Source organism: Falco cherrug, chromosome 6 (genome assembly GCF_023634085.1).
Source record: "Falco cherrug isolate bFalChe1 chromosome 6, bFalChe1.pri, whole genome shotgun sequence".
NCBI classification, from domain to species: domain Eukaryota; kingdom Metazoa; phylum Chordata; class Aves; order Falconiformes; family Falconidae; genus Falco; species Falco cherrug.
Genome location: NC_073702.1, coordinates 22,350,464 through 22,369,239, shown reverse-complemented (window position 1 = coordinate 22,369,239; position 18,776 = coordinate 22,350,464).

Genomic DNA, 18,776 nt, shown 5'->3' with positions numbered 1-18,776 from the left:
TCTTAGGGACTCCTTAGGAGCTTTAGATCTCGTTTCAGTTCTACCAACAAATAAACGCTAAAGATGCTTAAATAACTGTTTGCTTAAAAAGCTTGTTTAATTGAAACAGTAGAGGAAATCAAATGCTGCAGATTCCTGTCACACATGTCCCACAGCAGCCCTCGGCCCGCTGCCTCTTCTCTGGTGGCGTTCCCATATCTGTTTGCAAAGCAAGCTCCCACTGGATCTCCTGTTCCTGAATGATTTCTAGCATTGAGTTAAGTTTAAACGGGAGAACAGATCTGTTAATAGTAATGTGCTTGAAAAGTGTTGAAGTGATGCAAAGAGACGGTGCCACTGCCACCGTTCGCTCCGGGGAGTCATTCCGCCGGGGAGGAGCGGCGTCCCTCTTCCACGGGCTTGTCCTGACTATCCATGCGCCTGGCACCTGCCTTCTGAGCAAGTCCTGGCCTTATCCCAGGGCACGGCTGGCCGCTTCCCAGACAAGCGCCGGCACGTATCCCTCCCCGCACCGGGCGGCGGCTCTGCCCCGGGGGCGCAGGGGCGGCGGGGGCCGGGCCCCGGGGGGGGCGCAGGGGCCGCGCCGGGGAAGCGCTGGGGAGGGGGCGGGCGGCACCGGCGGGGCGGGGCGGAGGGCGCAGCGGCTGCAAACACCGCGGGGCGCGGCGCTGCCTCAGGCACCGGCGGGCCAGCCCGCAGCGCTGCCAAGCGCGGTGGCGGGGCGCGCTATGCCGCTGGGGAGCACGTCCCCGCTACGCCGTTCGGCGTTGTCCTCACTTTGGAGCAGGGAACGACGGGGTTGTCCTGCTGGGAGGCGCGGCCCCCGCCTGTTTCATTGTGACAGGCCAGGCCAGGTGTTCAGACTTGCGGGGGGGGGGCGGGGGCCGCCGCCTCGGACCACCAGCCCCCTCCGCCCCCTGCACACGGACGGGCGGGCGGTGCATAAAACGCGCGGTGGCGCTAGGACCGCTGGGCTTTAATGCGAGGACCCCGAGGACCCCCCCAACAGCACCGCCGCACCGCGCGGGCGGCTGGGGGCAGGTGTCGAGAGAGGGGAACGAGCGCGACCCAACCAGCCCAGATCCCCCAGCCCGCCCCGCTCCGGCCCGGCGCGCTGCCACCGGCCCCGCCGCCCCCCGCGGGGGCCGCCGCCCGCACCCGCGGCACCACCCGCTCCGGCCCCGCCCCGAGCCCGGCCCCGCCCCGAGCCCGGCCCCGCCCCGCGCCCGGCCCGGCCCCGCCCCGCGCCGCTTCGTCTGTCGCGCCAGGTGGCAGCAAAGGAGCAACGCGCGGGGGGTGGGGGTGGGGCGGGGCCAGGCTCCGCCCCGGGCGACCCCGCCCGAGGCAGCGCGAGCGGCGTGGGCGCGAGGCGGCGCGGCAGGGGTGCCGGCTGCCGCTCCCCGCGGAGGGTGGCGGGTGTTCTCTTTGTGTAGTTTCGAAGTAAAACATATTAATAAAAAGGAAACCGGTGGAAGCTGGCGGGCCTTCAAAAGGTGACTGGGGTCCGAGCCGCCGCGGCTCGCGGGTGCCAGGACTGGCGGGTGCGCCACTAGCCCCCTCACAGGCCCACTCAGCAGGGGACCCGCAGCCCTGAAGTCCCGCCACACGCGGTTTCTGCAATGCGAGTTTAAGGCAAGGAGAATTTCCCCAAAAGTGACAAATCCCATGAAGAGTTGTACAAAGAAGGGTCAGGTTTTTGTAAACAGAAACCCGCGGCCCAGCTCCCGCCCAGAAGACATCACCTCAATGCATCTACTGCTGCTGCTGTGGGGTGCCGTAATACCACGAGGAAAATGATGTCTTCATCTTTAGCGAGTGAGACACAGCAAGAAATGCCTCTTGCAGTCAAAATAATTGTTGGTAACAATTTAACCCACTAGTGGATAACAATAGCAAGGCCACTATTCATATTTATTCATTATTATCTTTCTTACAGGCTGCTTTTACACTGTATAAAGTTGTAAAATTGACTACCCAGGAACTTCGGCAAGAAATGATGGAGTTCCTGTACAGGAATTTAACCAGCCTCTCCCAGGTAATGCTGCGTCACGCTTTTGAACGTCACAAGGCTGTGTGTCCCCATGGCCATCGGGGCCCCACAGGCCCTGTGCCATTCACTGGGTGCTGTGCCTCACAGCCAGCCACCAAGCAAAACCACATCCCTCACACCTGCCTCAAACCAGGTGTGGACTTGGACATTAACAGTGAGGGTGAAACCCCAAACGTGTTCACTGATCTGTCCCAGTGCCCCCCATCTCCCGCCCCAGGTGGGCAATGCTAAAAGGGCCTTGGCCCTACAGCTTCTGGAAGTGGTGTGCGAATGCCCTGCAGCAGGACCCTGGCTGCTCAGAGTCTGTGAAGCCAAATGCAGCCACAGGCTGGAGGAAGAACTGTGTTACCAAAAGTGCACCCAGTGACCCAGCCTGGCCTTACCTTCCCTGGAGGCCCCAGCCCCTGCCATCCCTCAGGAACACAGCCTCCACGAGCTGGGTGCTACCCCCCATTTTGCTTCATTAAAGGGGCCCTTGGAAGAGTTCTGAGAGACATCCATGGATGAGTTCAGTCTGTGAACGTAAGAAGAGTTGAACTGTTGGCTTTATGCAGATCTTAATTTCTGAAAGAATTTAATTTGCTTTATTTGGGGCCACTGCAGTAGTTTCGTTGAGCAATCTCCTATTTTAATTAAAGAAAGTAAACAGAAATGTGGAAAAACAAATGCTAACTGGAGCTGCTTTCTTCCCAGTGGAGCCTGAATCCCAAAGCTTCAGCTTTGAGTTTGCTTCCATACTACGCCTCAGGGTGTACGAATGGGTGGTATGGGAAGAGAAAACCTCCCGACATTACAAAGCTGGCTGATCAGGTGAAGACTGTGCTGTCTGGCCATTTAGGCACACACTGCCAACATTGGACCCTGTTCCACTGCAGGGCACAAATGTCAAGTGCTATGAAGGTATCCATGTGCACTGTGGCCCTATCTGCGTCTCCCATGTGGCTAAGCCCCGGTTTGGTGGGTTAAGGTCTCCTTGGGGCCCTGACATCCACAAGGTTGAAGCCCTGCAGGATGAAGCCATGGTGGATATCTGTTTCCATTGCCTCCTTCTCCACAGAGATACTCCTTTGGTACTAGCTATGCACTGGATCCTGGACACTCTGCTCCACAATTCACAAGAGAGACTTGACACTGCTCCAGGCCAAGGAGGGGCAAAAATGAGACAGCAAGGGCCTCAGAATTTCCTAAGGAAACAAAAAAAGCACACCATTTCGATCAAACAAAAATAATTAATTAACTCAGTCGTTATTTAAAAGCATACAAGTGAGCTACCTAAGTAGCTATTGATCTTGTCACCGCACTGTTGCCCTGACCGAGTCTCATGAGTTATGCCCTTCTATACAACAGCTGTGTGTGTAGAGCTCAGGCTGTGCTCATCCTCTGCCAGGTCCAGGCAGACCTTGTACCAGACTGTGCTTGCAGGACAGCACCATGCAGGACGGCGTATTGGCTGTGGATCCCATGAGCCTGGGGGAGCCGGAGTCACCTGTATAGCTCTGCAGCAGTCTGCAGATTAGTCTGAAGGCAAAAAGGAGTGTGGATGGAGAAAGTGAGAGAGAATGAGATAACGTGTGCCTCCTGTATCGGGTATAATGCTATGCTACTGCTTTGTCCTGTCTCTAATTGTCTGATCTGAGTATTTTAAGAACCAGCTGCTGCTTCAAGCCATCTTTGGCAAGTACAGGGAGAATTCAAGGCAGTTGATGAAGTGCCAACTCCATTAGCTCTGCAGCTGATGTGTCCTGGTATGCTCCCAGCCAGTCTGAGCAAGCATGGTGGGCTACTGGAGATGCTCAGTCACCATGAACTGCCACCATGAGTCCACAGCTAGTTGGACTGCTGGATGCAAGAGACAGTTGTCTTCATTCTGTCTCTAAAACGGTCTAAGTACAGCAGATGATCAAACAACTGTTCCAGAAAAGGGCTGAAATCCCAAAGTCCTGAGAGAGGGTGGTGAGAGGGACCTCCCCCTCTCTCTCTTCCTCACCCTTGCTGTGATGCTTTGCTCCTGTGCTGTCATGAATCTCCCAAGTTGTTTCCATCTTATCACAGAGGTTGCTCTGTACCCTACAACACCCATGTGAAGTGACATCTCTTCCCCTAATGTAATACCAGATCATTGGTTGGGAGCAGAGCAAAAAAAAAAATGCAGAATATTCTGCAGTTGAGGGTCAGAAATGCACCCTCAGACCTAATGATGGTTATTCAAGAGGATGGGTTGATAGAACAGCAGATTCATGATAGTGAATCCTTGTCTGATGTGGGTCTCAGAGCTCATGAAAATGCATGAAGGAAAAGCAGAAGATCACATCTGCCATGATTTTTCTTCTCTGAGTAGGCAGCACTCACTACAGGGAGATGGGGGTGTATGCAGAGGGATCTCCTCTCTGAAAATACTATTGTACTCCTCATGCAATGGCCTGGTTCACCAAAGTACTCTCCAGAATGTTTCCAGCGTAAAATGATGTGCCTGCTGTTTTGTGATCTGTGTTGTACCTTCCTGCCAATATCACATTTATTCTGTGTTAGCAATCTTTCTTGGGCTGCTTCTGAGGGATATAGGGATGTATGGGGTTGATAACCCAGACAGGAAGACCCCCAGTATCCTCTGCTGACTGGCTCTCAGGCTTTGGCAGGCACATTTAGATGCTTAGCCCTGTCTTCAAAGCCTCACTGGTACTGCCTTGCCTCAGATCTTGTGCAGCTCACTGTGAAATTGCCAGGGAGCCAAATCTCTTCCAAAGCTTGCTTGTCCTTTACAGGGATGCAAGCAGCCTTGACCTTCAACCAGCATTGCTTGCTGCCTTGCGTGAAGATGACCTAGGCTGAATGTGACAGTATCTTCTTACATGCTGCGTCCAACAGCCAAGCTATCAGGAGAGGTACAGTCCTAGAAGATGGTGGCCAAGATCCTGATGTGTTTTGAATCCTCAGGGCTCAGCTGCTGAGAAACATTCCCTAGAGAAGACACTTTCTCTGCATTGACTAGCGGGAAACTGGGGAGATAAGATTCATCAGACTGAGTTAGACATCAACACCTTTTCTGAAGACATCTAGGATTTCTTTTCTCTTTTTCTCCTCTGCTTACCAACTGTCTAAAGGCAGAGCCAACCTATGAAAATTTGTGACTTTTTTCCTCCAACCAATAAAGTATATATTCAAGCTGTGCTTTGTCTTATTTTATAGATAAGTTGCCTGAAGCATGCATTCAAATGAGAGAAATCACAAGCACAGGTCTACTTGTTTTTCCACAGGCTAGGTGTGCGCCCACAGCTTAGCTTAAGGAAAACTCTATAATGTCAATAGATAAATGCATACATACATGAGACAAAAGTGGTGCAATGTTGTAAAGAACTGATACTATTTCCCATTTAGAATATACTTACTGTTATGAGCCTACACATACAGTAAACAAAACAGCTGAGAGGCATTAGGAAAACCTATGGTAGAAAAACAAGTGACTGGCAAACACTTTCACAGCGTCTAAGCACACCTTCAACCTTCAGAAATAAATATTTTGTAATATTATCTTATTTTGCACATTTAGTAAATCACAACAAAGAAACTGAAAATCAAGGCTCCTCTAAGACATATCAATGAACATAATCTCAACTTTTAACAGCAATATGAAAGCAAGACTGAGTAATAAGGCATCAAAGTGCAGTACTGAAACGGGTGTGAAATCTCTGTTTTAAAGTAATTTTGCACTTGTTTTCTACCATCAGGTTTAATATGGAAAAACAAGTTCCATACATAGAAACTCCTTCCAAACTCAAAAATGAAATTTCTACTCTTCCTTTTGTTTTTCTGATGCTTTCTGGTGTTTCTTCCCCACTAGAAACAGAAACATTAAATACCACAAATCCATGCCATGAGGCAACCCACAATAAAAGTTGTTCACATATTTAAAGTTGATATCTGATTTATTATACTCAAAATACATTTTATTTTTTTTTCCCCAGATTCAGTTTTGTCTCCTCTCTTTTTTTTTTTTTTTTTTTTCCCTCTGCAGAGGCTTGTAATGTACTGAACAGAGATAAAATTCAACACTATATGTTAAACATTTGCCTGACAGTCCAATGACTCTACCACATTATCTGGGCTCTGCTCACTACCTCTGTCCTCTCAGCTACACTCTCCTCAAATATTGACATCGCTCTTCATTCATGGAAATATTCGTATTTTAAATAGTCTCCAATCCAAAATGTCCTTGGGTTTTACAAGGCATATTTTCTGTCCTCTGCATCAGGGAGTTGTAGAAAGTGTGATGTAAATCATCTGTGGCAAAGCCTTCACAGTTCTCAGATGGTGCTTAACAATACCATTGCAGAGCAGCTCATAAAACTGGGCACATAAATGTTTTTATGGCTATGGACTTGTATGGGCTCAGTTCCATATTTCTTCCCGAATTCAGTACATTTCTGCTGAATTAGCTTCTGATCTCTTTTGCCATTCTATTGCGCATCTGGCAAGAGGTCTGGGCTAAAAGCAGGTAAGGCATCAAGCCATTTGTTCCTTTTGGGTTGTCAGCCCCTGGAGAAACATTATTCAGCTGTTGAGAAACACTAAATAAGAAACAAGGAAGAACTCACTTGTTGTCTAGCTTAAATTTCATTCTTCATGTGAAGGAGGAGCTCTTTTAAGCAGTAATTGTAGAAGGTTTAGGATTTAGTTGCAAAAGATTCCCTTCAGACCATCTCAAGCTGTTATCCTGTCAGCAGGAAAGCAAACATGCTACTAACTGAGCTGTCACAGCCTGCTCGGACAAGTCAGTCTTTCAGCCACTCTTTCTCCTTCTTTTGAAGCAGTCGCATGCAACCTGACCTGTCAAGGGTGAGCAGGCCAAAACATAGGAAAGGAATAACAGGGGGAAGGATTAAAAGACTGTGGCATGGAGATGCTAGGAGAAGGACACCCAAGAGCACAGATATGGCTTTGGATAAAAAGGTTGGTAGTTTGGCAGCAGAGGTTTGGAGATGAGGCACAGGGAAGAGAAGAGGTACAGACTGGAGGACTGTTGTGGCAGGGAAAAGATGTTGAGGATGCATTATTTTGCAGTAGCGGGAGAGAGGGGAGGTGAACACTGAAGTGAGGTAAGAGGGATTTGAGAACTGGGCCTGAGGGTATTGCAAAATGGAAGAAGGGAGTAGACATGATAGGAGTAGTTATTAGACAAGCCTGATGACACTGATTATTGTCAATGCCCTCCCCATGCACACACAAGCTCACTCCCAACTTCTTCTTGGGCAACCAGCTACTGACGGTGCAACGGTGCACATGAAGGTATGTTTGCCATAGTAGGTTAGCTGTCCTTTCTGTTGAGTATTCACCATTCAACGACAGCTGACAAAAAAGTGGTTTATTCCAGGATGAGTGCTTTCTGTTGAATGGCTGCTGCACTGTAGATGGCTGACTGTCCATGAGAGTCTAGTGGTGGTAACCTGGTGTTCATCAACTGAAGACCCTCATGACCTACCTCGTTATTTAAACTCTTACTGTAAACTTAGTTGTCACTTCTGTCTGAATGTCCCTGCATTCCTACTGCCTGGAGTCTCCTGGGCAAGACCCATACCAAACTTGGACCAGCAATCTGCCTCACCATTTTTCTGTCCTCCCCAGCTATACATATATCATTACAGCCCAGCTGTTTTGATATGAGTCTGGCACATGACATCACACTTGGTTCTGTGGTTCCTTCAGCTTCAGTAGTCTAATGCCTGTCTATGAGCTGCTTTCCTGAAAACACAGTTTTCAATTAATTATATGTTACAAGAGCAAGCTTTTTTAAACATAATGTCTCCCTTTTAATAGACTAGCTATGCCATGTTTTCTTGTCCAAAAGTGTTGACAGTACTTAGAAGTACAGTTTAATGACTTTATTTAAAAATATGTGCAAATATAGGGACTTTTATCTAAAAATGCATACCTTCTACTGCTTATTTGCATGTAGATAAGTAAGACCCTCCATATTGTGTTAGACAAAAGGTACTCCAATAGTGTTTTAAATTCACTGTCCTGTCTTTCAGGAACAGACTAGCAGAATTCACAAAGCCAATTACAGCTGAAGAATTATTTTGAAATCTGTCACTTCTCAGCTACAACATCTCAGTTAAAAATTGTGCTCAAGTGAAGAGGCTTAACACCTACTTATATGTCCAATGGATGCCAGCTGGACACACCAGCAGGCACTCAGTGAATTAGAGGGAGATCAACAGCTTGATCACATAGGGAATGTCTGCACAGATACCCTAGTCAGAAGTAAGACTATGACCCCAGGCACGAAGAACATAGGATGTACCTCCATGACAGTGTTCAGGAAACAGAAATCTGGGGATCATTTTGCTAATGTTTGTTTGCAAACAGCAGGCTAGAAAATAGAAATAACATTTTCATAGTAGTTTCCCATAGGTCGCTGGTAAAACAACTACTAGAATACTGTGTCCAAATGAATAAAGATTCAAAAAAATTATAGATGAAAATTACAAAACTTGTTATAGATTGCTCAATCATCCTACAACCTTGATCTATTTAAATGATGAAAGATTAAAGGCTCCTTCTTCACAATTTATAAATGTGAAATCCAGCTGTTGAAGGTATAATGAGATTCAGTAGCTGGGAGATGAAGCTAAACTAATTCAGACCATAAATAATGCTCTCATTAGTTATCTGTTGCATATTAACTGTTGAAATAATCTATCGAAGATTGCCCATCACTAAAAATAATTAAATCAGCATTGGATTTATTTTTTTTTATAGACATGCTTTAATTCAGCAACATCTATTGGGCTTGAAGAAAATTAATTAATGGATGTCCAGTGACCTGTGTTACTCAAAAGGCTGCAGTAAATAATTGTAAAGCCAACATTAGTCAATGAGTTCTTTAATTTATCCACTGCAAATAACAACTTCATAGCTCAGTTATGTGTTGCAAAGCTTATGCCTTGATTTGTTTATCTTAATGGCAATATCAAGATATCCTTTGCAGGGGATACCTCCTTTCTCCCACAGCCAGCAACAGCCCTAAAATTGACCACTGGAATACGTCCTGTCCTCTAAATCGTATTCCCACCTTTGTCAGCAAGCCCTCACGGATGTCACACTGGGATCAGATAAGGACATTTTCACTGGCAGTGTTGCCCAAAAGGATTACAGAGAAGGTGACATTATTTGGGGCTGTAACCGTATCCTACTGAGAAATGTCCAATGACTGTTTTACTACTATGGCACCTTTTAAAATGCATTGCAGCACAGCCTGGGAACAATGTGCTCATTTGTCTAAGCATGCCTCTTGTTAAGCTCACAGTCAGGTATTTCTGAAGCTTAATCATCACTCTGCTGTGTTTTGGCTGGGGGTGATCAATTTAACCTTTCTGTGACTGTGTGTCAAATCACAATAAGCTGCTTTCTGGGGACTTGGGAGCACTGTAGTGGTAGTGGTGCACTGTAACTTGAAGTTACATCTCAGCATTTCACCAGATCAGCACAGTGACTTGTCTTTCACCTGTATTGGCGATGACTGAGTAGCATAAAAGCATTTTTTTGTCACGGGAGCTGACTTGCTGTGTTTCAAGAACCATGCAAGACAACTTGACTTTAGGCTGAGGAAGGGACATTTCTTAACACTGAAGGTATATTCCGTTCTTATACACCAAACAATACACTGAAGCTCTAGGAATTCGACAAAAGCATTGACATGGTCATGTGGTGAGCCACCATACCATAATGTTTATATGTGCTACTCTCAGCAGTAAGATTTCACCCAATGCTTTTATGACAGTTTGCTATTTCTCTTTCATTAGTTATTTGCTAGCAGCTACTGGCCTTGCATCTTACACATAGAGGTAATAAGAATTGTATTCTCAGGGAGAAGGGTGTCACAATTTGCTGCTAGTTTTAGCCAAACGATACCCTGTCTTGCATTTGGTGCAGTGCTGGTCTTTTTCCTTCTGCCGGTTATAGCTACATCACACATGCCCAACTTAAGGTCTACTGTGTAAATGTTTGCTCAAGGATTTCTCCTTCGTAAAGCTCTTACACTGCTTTTTCTACCATTAAGGGTTGTTGCTTTATTAATCTTTTGCATATGACATTGTGCCAAATGCCAGTCATGGAAGTCACCATTAATTATGGAGGGACAGACAATGGGCATGGCTCCTTCTGCGGCTCCAGGCTGTGTCAGCCAGAAGGATGTTGTGGCTCTCCTGCCAGACGGTACTGCTCCCTCCCAGGTGTTAGCTGAGCTGCTCGCAGTATTGTTGCTTACCTACACGGAGCTAAATGTGATAGGTCAGAAAAGGGTTACTTTTCAAAGTAACCCAGCATGCTTTGACAGACACATAAGCAGCTCAGGAGCAGATTAGAAGGCGTAATAATCTGCAGCATGGATGGCGGGGGAGAGATGTTCAGCTGAGGACAATGCCTTCTGCTAGCACAACCAGATCCTGAGGTGAACATGTGCCCCAGCCTTAGTTTTGCTTGATTCCTCATCTCTCTAAATTAAGGAGCACAATAGGAAGTAGGATTTTCCTTTGGCAGCTTTTACCTATCCCAATCTGATCGGCGTATTGCCCCATTAATGCTGAATTTTAATTTGCCCACTGAGCACTCTGAAAGCTCCCTGCTTTGTTCTGATTCGCTTCCTACTCAATGCTAAAGACGCTGGCCTTGATCACATTGTGACTTCTGTTACGCAGCAATACCACGGTAATTAGTACATGAACTTATTCCTCTCCACTACTTTGGAAGAGGCTGAAGGAATTTTCTTATTTCTATTCATGTCCATTCATGAAAAATTTACCTTCTGTGATAGATGATGAGTTTGCAAGTTGTAATAACTCAAGTCATAAAAACTTAATTTAATAGATTGCACTTAAGGGATTTGTCGCTATGGCCAATGTATGCACTTCTTTCATGCTGCTTCCAGCTACTGATGCCAGCTCTGTACTGAATACAACATGGAATGGAGAATGTATAACTACTTAAATGGAGTAAAAAAAGAAGTGTGTATCTGGATCTTTATATTTGGGCTTGAGGCAAATTCGGAATTTTACTACTTATTGCTGTTGCAATATGTTGTTGATGATCAGATTTCCCCAGAAATCTGTCATTCTGAAGCACTCAAAGTATCTTTTTGTCTTTGAGTTTATCCTCTTCAGCAGTGGTAATGATTAATCTGATTCTCTTGGCATGCAGTTTTAAATCCAGTGACTTCAGCAGAATGAAACTATAACCTTAGCAAACAGAAATCTATTGCCTTGTCAGTGCAGAGTCCCTTTATATGTGCTGAAGGGTTGAATGCTCAGCAAACTCTCCTACAATGATTTCATGAGCACACCTGCTATCTCCTCTGTAGCCATTTTGATTTCTGATAGTGAAGGTAAATTTAGATTTCATTTATATGGAAAAGTGAGCTCACTCCTGCTGAAAGACCTTAAGGGAGGTTTCGTTTCACATCTTTCTGTTCCTGAGCTGGAAAAACGTTTCCTGAGGGATCTTTTATTTGTCCCTTAGGAAACCTGGAATTGCCTCAAGACCAAATCAGAATTAGAATTACTTGGCAGCTAAAACCTAGATTCTGATAATAGGCTATCCGTTGGAGATGCTGAAACAGCGGAGATCTTGTACCTTGCCACTGTCTGAACTGTCTGCTTATGACAGAGATGTTGACTAATTAATTGGCTGCTTCTGCCTTCAGTTTGTTATCTTTTTTTTCAGACATTTATTTCATTTGGATTCCTTCTATACAAGATACTCCTGATGCTTGGGAGTTTTGGTCTTCTTTTCCAAATAACTGGTAGAGAATTAGGGCCATTAATTTCTGTAGCTTGTGTAAGCAGGTATCACTTTTCTGTCGATTCACAAAAATGACAACTTCAGTATGAAGTTCAGTCCAGACTGTCACCTTTGTAGAAAAAAATGTACTCTGGTTACATTAAAGACCTCTACTATAACTCTTGGGCTTTTCCCTTATTAATATAATTGATTACAAAATAATGTCTTAGAAGATGTAGGAAGACTAAGAATCAGTTAAAGCAAGTAGTTACAGATGGGAATCCTTTTTTCAAGAACATGAAAACCAGTCTGTTTTCACACTGAGGGAAGATGTCAAGTTCTATGCAAGTGAAATGATAGGGTTAAGTAAGTCTTCTAGTAAGAAGTTAGTCATTACATGGAAGCCTGCTTTATTTAAGAGTCTCTATCAGTGTAAAACTGCAAAATTATGCAGAATATATTCTAATTTTCCTTGTGCTGTATTTTTAGATGCCTAAGTCTTCTGAAATAAAAGCATGCCACAAACAGTAACCAACACCCATCTTCGACATACCATGCACACTGAATAAACAGATAAAGTGTTGTGCTGTAGCATCATCATTTTCAAAGAAAGGAGGGTGGGTATGTAAGCGTAGCACAGCTTAGCCTTCAGACCATTACAGACTGGCTCCTTCCATAGGCTGCTGGTCACCGTGGGGCTGTGCTGCAGCCTAACCCTTTGAATGTGAGGAAATATATACACACAGATTTAACAGATTACAGCCTCAGTCCGCAAAGATTTACTCATGTTTTTCACTGTGAGGAATCCCACTGAAATCTTTATAAAGTTGGGTGTGAACTTCTCTGAGACCTAGGCTTGAAAAACCTGTTCACGCTTCTGAGTAGCCATTACTAATTGCAAAATCAAATTGTTTCGAGAGAAGCAAGGCAAAGGAACTTGTTTCTTGTGATCTTTCTGCCACAAATTTCTCTCATACTACTGTAACACATTATTTCTGGCTGACTTGCATGGTCCTTAGCAACTTGCATAGTGAGTTGCCTCTGTGGCTGCATCTGCTGAGGTGCTGTTGGTTTTGGGCTGTCTGTGATAACTATGGACCTGTAGCTAAACAGGATAGAGGACTGCTGTTCTGTGGTGCGGCCTTTCTTTTCATGGGTACCAGCTGGAAGTTCCTTTCTACTGATTTTTATGAAACTTTTAAGAACATATTTATTTTGGATTAAACTGGCCAACTAGTTCAAAAGGTACTATGAGAATCTCCTGTGGGCTGATGCGCAAAAGCTAAGATTACATACATCCTTATTTATTTTATATTTTATAGTTCATTGATTGTGTGTTTTCCTTCAAATCTCCTTAAAATACTTGAAAGGCTACTATAATGGGTTATATCCATAACCTGTTATGATTTATTTCAGCGGGGTTTTGATTAAGCTTGCAAGAAATAGGAGAGAATAACTTGGCAGAGAATTCTCTGCCACATTTCTCTTTCTTTTTTTCTCAGCTTTGAAACACGTTATTTCCCCTCTGTGGATATGACTCTCGTGAATGGAAGGCCATTAGTTTTGCCCTTCACATTAAACTACCTGAAAGACCTACTGTAGTATGCAAGAATCTAGTGAAATAGTGTCAAGACCAGTTTAAATTTTACTGAAAGTGAAAATTCAGGAAGGATGGAATACAACGAAACAGAAAAAGCCCACACAGGACCTGCCCATGAATTAGTATAAATGAATTCAGTGGTCACATGCTGGATGGTGCTTCTGTTTCAACACACCAGAGAGTTGCTATAATGCAGTAAATAGCAGACTGTGATGAAAACTCTAGACTCATTTAACACTCTGACGGATTTGTGGCAGTCATCAAATGCTTGACTCTTGACCACTGCATATAAAGATAGCTTTGGAGAGAAAGAAGGTATTAGGAAGGTTTTTTAGCACCGGTGGCTTAGTTAAATTAAAAACTGTATTAAATATTAAGAGACTGGATAACTGCTATTTACTTACATTAATATGGGTTTGTAGAATTTATTTTTGGGAATATCTGAAGTAAATGGTTAGAATCTTCTTATTCCAAATAAATTTAAATAGACTATAATATAATATAAAAAAGGATTTCCATCTTTTGCAAGCCTAGAATAACCTGCCATGAAAGGGGCTCATTTTCAGCTGCTGTTTTAAACATATCTTACATTTCTCCCAACTATTCCTAGCAAAATGTTTTAACAAAAATAATTTTTCTTTCCATTTGTTCTCCATTTCTAACACTGATTGTTGCTTCACATTCTTGTCATTATTGCACAGCACTGCAACTTGTGAAATACCCGAATTACTCCATTTGGAGCTAAAAAGAGGAAAATGGCTTGTCACCTTACATCCTCTTTACTGCTCATGGACTACTTATTCCAAGAAGTCATTTAAGCTGTTGAAAACCTTGTCAATATGATAGATTTGCTGTCATTTTACTGAAATCCCCAAAGATAAACTTATTAGATTACTGACTGAGGCCACAGAAATGCTTCTGGTTTTTGCCCACTACTGCTAAACAGTAATTGTAAGGTCCTTGACTTCCTTTCAGATAGTTTTCACAGGAACTGTTTGAAGCTGTCTACAGATACAACTGAAGGATGGTCTGAGGTGGTAATCTGGTATCAAACCCTTGCTAGACACCTATTGGTAAACCAGTCACTGGCTGCTCTAACCTGACAAACATCATTTTGTCTGCTGGTAAAGTCCCTAGCCTCTATTCAGATGACGCTGCCCAGAGCTAAATGAAACTCCAAAATGATAAGCATATATTCCATGAGACAAATACAGGATTTTCCTTTGGTTCTTGAAGGGGCACTGGAGTTACCCGGGTGAGAAATGGGAAAGAAGGAATAGAGATTCTGGGTAAGCCTGAAACACTAGTTAGACCTATCATGACCACAGCTGTGAAGCAAGAGCCTAACTACTAAGGCAGAATAACCTGTTCCAGCAAACATGTTAAGGCACATAGATTGGTGAGAGAGGAATAAAAAGGTTCAACTGTGAACCCAAGCTTGTATCATCACCTCGTGCTAGTTACCTGAAGCCACCCAGAAGCAACTGAGGAACTTATATTCAGGACTGGATACAGTCAGTATTATTCTTCTTTATTATTCCTATGGGGTAAAATAAGTGGTTATAGTGTCACCAGTGATGCTGGGCAGCAGGAGGTGAAAATCCTTAGGGAGGAGCATAAAGAGGCATTGACTGTCCAGGGGTCTAAAAGAGTAAGGGAGAAGAAGGGGAAAAGATTTATATAATTAAATATATTTAAGCAGTGATTCAAGAGACACGTTTATGGTACATGAAACACAGAGAAGCCTGCAATTTGGAAAGAAACTAAGGCGGCTTTGGAGTGAGGTGTGAACTTAAGGAGACAAAGAACAGGTAAAGCAGCAACATCTCTTGTGTTACAGATTAATTGCAGGGCTAATGGGAGAGAGAACTTGAGATTTAGAGAAAATCTTGAGAGAAATGGTTGGACCAAGCAGGAGAGACCTTGAGAGTATTTTGTATCAAAATAGAAATAGAGAAAAAGAAGTAGGATATACTGCCTTGAATGGAAATAAAAGAATGAGAAGGGAGGAAATACTGAAGGAATAATTGCCCAAAGGCTGTACTTGGTGAGGTCCAATTAAGCAGTGGACCGAGAATGGCCAGACGTCACAGGGTCAGTGTGGGTATGATAAACATCCTGAACTGTGTCTACACCCAGTAAAGTGGGTTTTTTTTAGTGAGACTGGGATATATGGCAGTACTCAACAGCGCTTGTATGCCTCCAGCATTTTCATTAAGTGTTTGCAAATTAAAGAGAAATGAAGAATAATCTTGAGAGGGACTGAGCAAAGAATCTCCAGTTCTGCATTACTTGAAATATCTGGAAAGATTCAAGCAGGCAGAAACAGCCAGTTTCATTGCTGTGACTATTCCCGCAACTGGTAGTTCAAAGTCTGGATACTCAGCAGATCTGAATATTTTAAGGTTTTGAGAATATCAAGTGCTTTGAGGCAACTATTATCGCTATCTGTTCTGGAGCATAAGGAGTAACTTATTTAAAACCAACCACAAGTCAAATAGAAAGAGTCTGCGGAAAGTAGTGATTTCAGGTCCTGAGGAAAACAAACCAGCCTGGCTAGATTAATATGTTATGAAATGTAAAGACTTTCTGAATCCTTGGCACACACGAAGGCCTTGTAATACAGGTTTTCTGAAAGAAGTCGAGTATGCTTGCTATTAGCTGAGAGGAAAAATGCCTTAAACAAGCATGTTCAAAGTGCTCCTTGGAACAACTGTAGTTTGCATGTAGGAACACTGCATAAGTACTTGTTTGCAAGAATCAGGAGAACTTTGAGAGTATGTGTAAAACATTAACTAAGCAAGATTACAAATTTAGTATTCCCACAGAGTTCCTTGAGGCAGGCATGTTGTAAAACTCCCAAAGACTTGAAGCAAAGCTCCCACAGTTAGTAGTAAAGCTTCCACAGATTTGAATGCAGATTAGTAGGTGGTAGAGGAGCAAATTTCAGTTTAAAAAAGAACCACGTAACTGAAGATATGTGATTACATGACAGGTCAGTACACCTTGTGCGTACATGCATGGATCGGTGTGGAAATGTGCAAGCTTTTCTGAAACTTTGGGAAGAGAGGGCTAAAACCTTTTGAGAAGTCAACAAGGTCTTGACATTTAAAGTAGCAGTAGATTATTTTTTTTCATCCTCTGTTGGAAAGATTGCTAGCTCCTGTTTCATTTATACTCAGAGGGCTTAGTTCAACATACAGTACCACTGACTAAAAGTTCCTAGTATTCTGGAATTAAAAAATGAATGAAAATAACCTAAGACGCTAACTTCAGTTCCTTCATATGCTACTCAGAGGATGACAGTGTGCCATAAAATGATCAGGGAACAGCCTCATTGGCAGGATTCCTTCCAATCTCCGTCCCTTCACTACTGCCATAGATAATTTCTGGCCACTTTGCCATCATGCCGTAACTCCTGTACAGAGAAAACTTTCCACTGTTGCCATAGCAAAAGGCAGAATTCAGGGTGGCTTATTCTGGACTCTTCTGCCCTTCCATGTCGAAGGCAAATCTTTACAGGGTAAATAGTTGTCTGCAATGGATGGATTAATTAATTTGATAATGGGATTAAAACTCCTTTCTCAACTCATCCCTAAATCGCATAACTCACTGCCAATGGACATATAAGTACCACTTGGCTATATTCTGTATTCTCACCACACATACACACAAGCACTCATACATGTCCTATAACCGTCATCCTGCAGCCTCTCCACAAACTGTAGGCTTCCCTCTCACTGAAGGGCTCACTGGTTGGCTTTGTGTCCTCCACACACATCTCCTAAGCCTCTGCCTTTAAGGTGGTCTCATGCCACTGAGAAGGTACTAGTTTGCTTCTGAAAGTACACGGAGCAGGAAAAGGACTTTGGATTGTCTCACTCTGATTTGGGGAGTGAAGAAAAAGACAGCAATAAAACTAAGAAATTTTAAACTATCATCAGCTATATGTATATTTGTAAATACAAATATTTGTATTTGGAGCTACTGATTCATTACGTCATGCAATGTTTACATATTAGTATGCTACCTGGAATAAGTCCAGCCTATGCCAACTAGTACTTTTCTAGACACTTCCTGGGTATTGGCCATTTGAAGCGGGGGTCTGGTCAAAATTACCTTCTGAGGTCAACATTTCTATGGATGTTTTGGGAGATAGTATGTGCTAAAATCATATTCAGTGGTCAGCTGGGATGTAGCCACCCTGTCTCAGAGTAAAAGCCAGCTCCCACATGGGGGGCTGTATAGGTGTAGCTATTGAGGCAACCAAACCCAGATACTGTAATGGGCAAAAAAATCATGTTCTTTTCTTGACCGCAGGCAAGCAATACTGAACCAGCGTAAAGAGGCTCTTAGCTACAAGGGGCAGATAATCCAGACTGCAGGCAGGGCTCCCTGCCTGGAGCTGCTCTTTGCTCTTCCAGCCATGAGATTCTGAAGATGCTGAGGAACTCTTCCAAAATCGAGACAGTGCAGATAGGAAATTTAGCTTTGGACAGGTCATGCTGTAGCATCCAGCCAGAATGGCTGTACAAGGGAAACTGAATATGACATAATATGGACATGAGCCTTGCTGCAGGAAAAACTATTCTGAAATACCTGAAGTGATCGTAATTACCATAATGAGGCACCTATTACAAAGTTGTCACTAAGTATGGTTGTAGTATCAGTAGATTCAGAAAGTAACACTAAACTATTTCATCATGGCTACTGCTGGTAGTAATAAAAAAACATGTGATATTGCTTGAGAAGGCAAGAAAGGCAGCGAAGACAAGGAAAATCCCCAGGAAAGACAACAGTCTATCTGGGATCTTGTTTTTTATAGTATGATCATGGTTCCTCATATGTAAGTAAAAAAAATCTCTTGCCTCAAGGTGTTAAAATTTAAAGAAATTCTTTAAAGACAGCTACGGGAAAAATAAAAGTAGGGGACCCTAAAGCACGTGACCTTGGTGCATCATGTTACTTGAGAGGGCAGCTTCTTCCAATAATAGCTCACCCAGCTTTTGCTTGTTCAGCTTTCTTATCCTTTTCATGTTACCCAGGACAGGTCCAGCATCTGTCAAGGAACAGAGGTTATTAAACAAATAATCAACCAGCTACGAAGCACTTCTCAAGTGACAGCTCCCCCAAATCCTCTGTTTAGCATCTCTAAGGCATTACAGCCCCTCTTCCCTGTCAGGGTTAGTAAATGGTTCTGATTGTATCCCAAAGCTTTGCAACAACTTTACTCTCACTTTTGTGCAAAGACGAATCCTTAGGTCTACAAGGCCAGCTTGGCAGTGCATGTCATTAGGATCTCTGTCACTTTATCATGAGTGTGCTCTCTGCATGAAATAAGCATTTTGGCTGAAA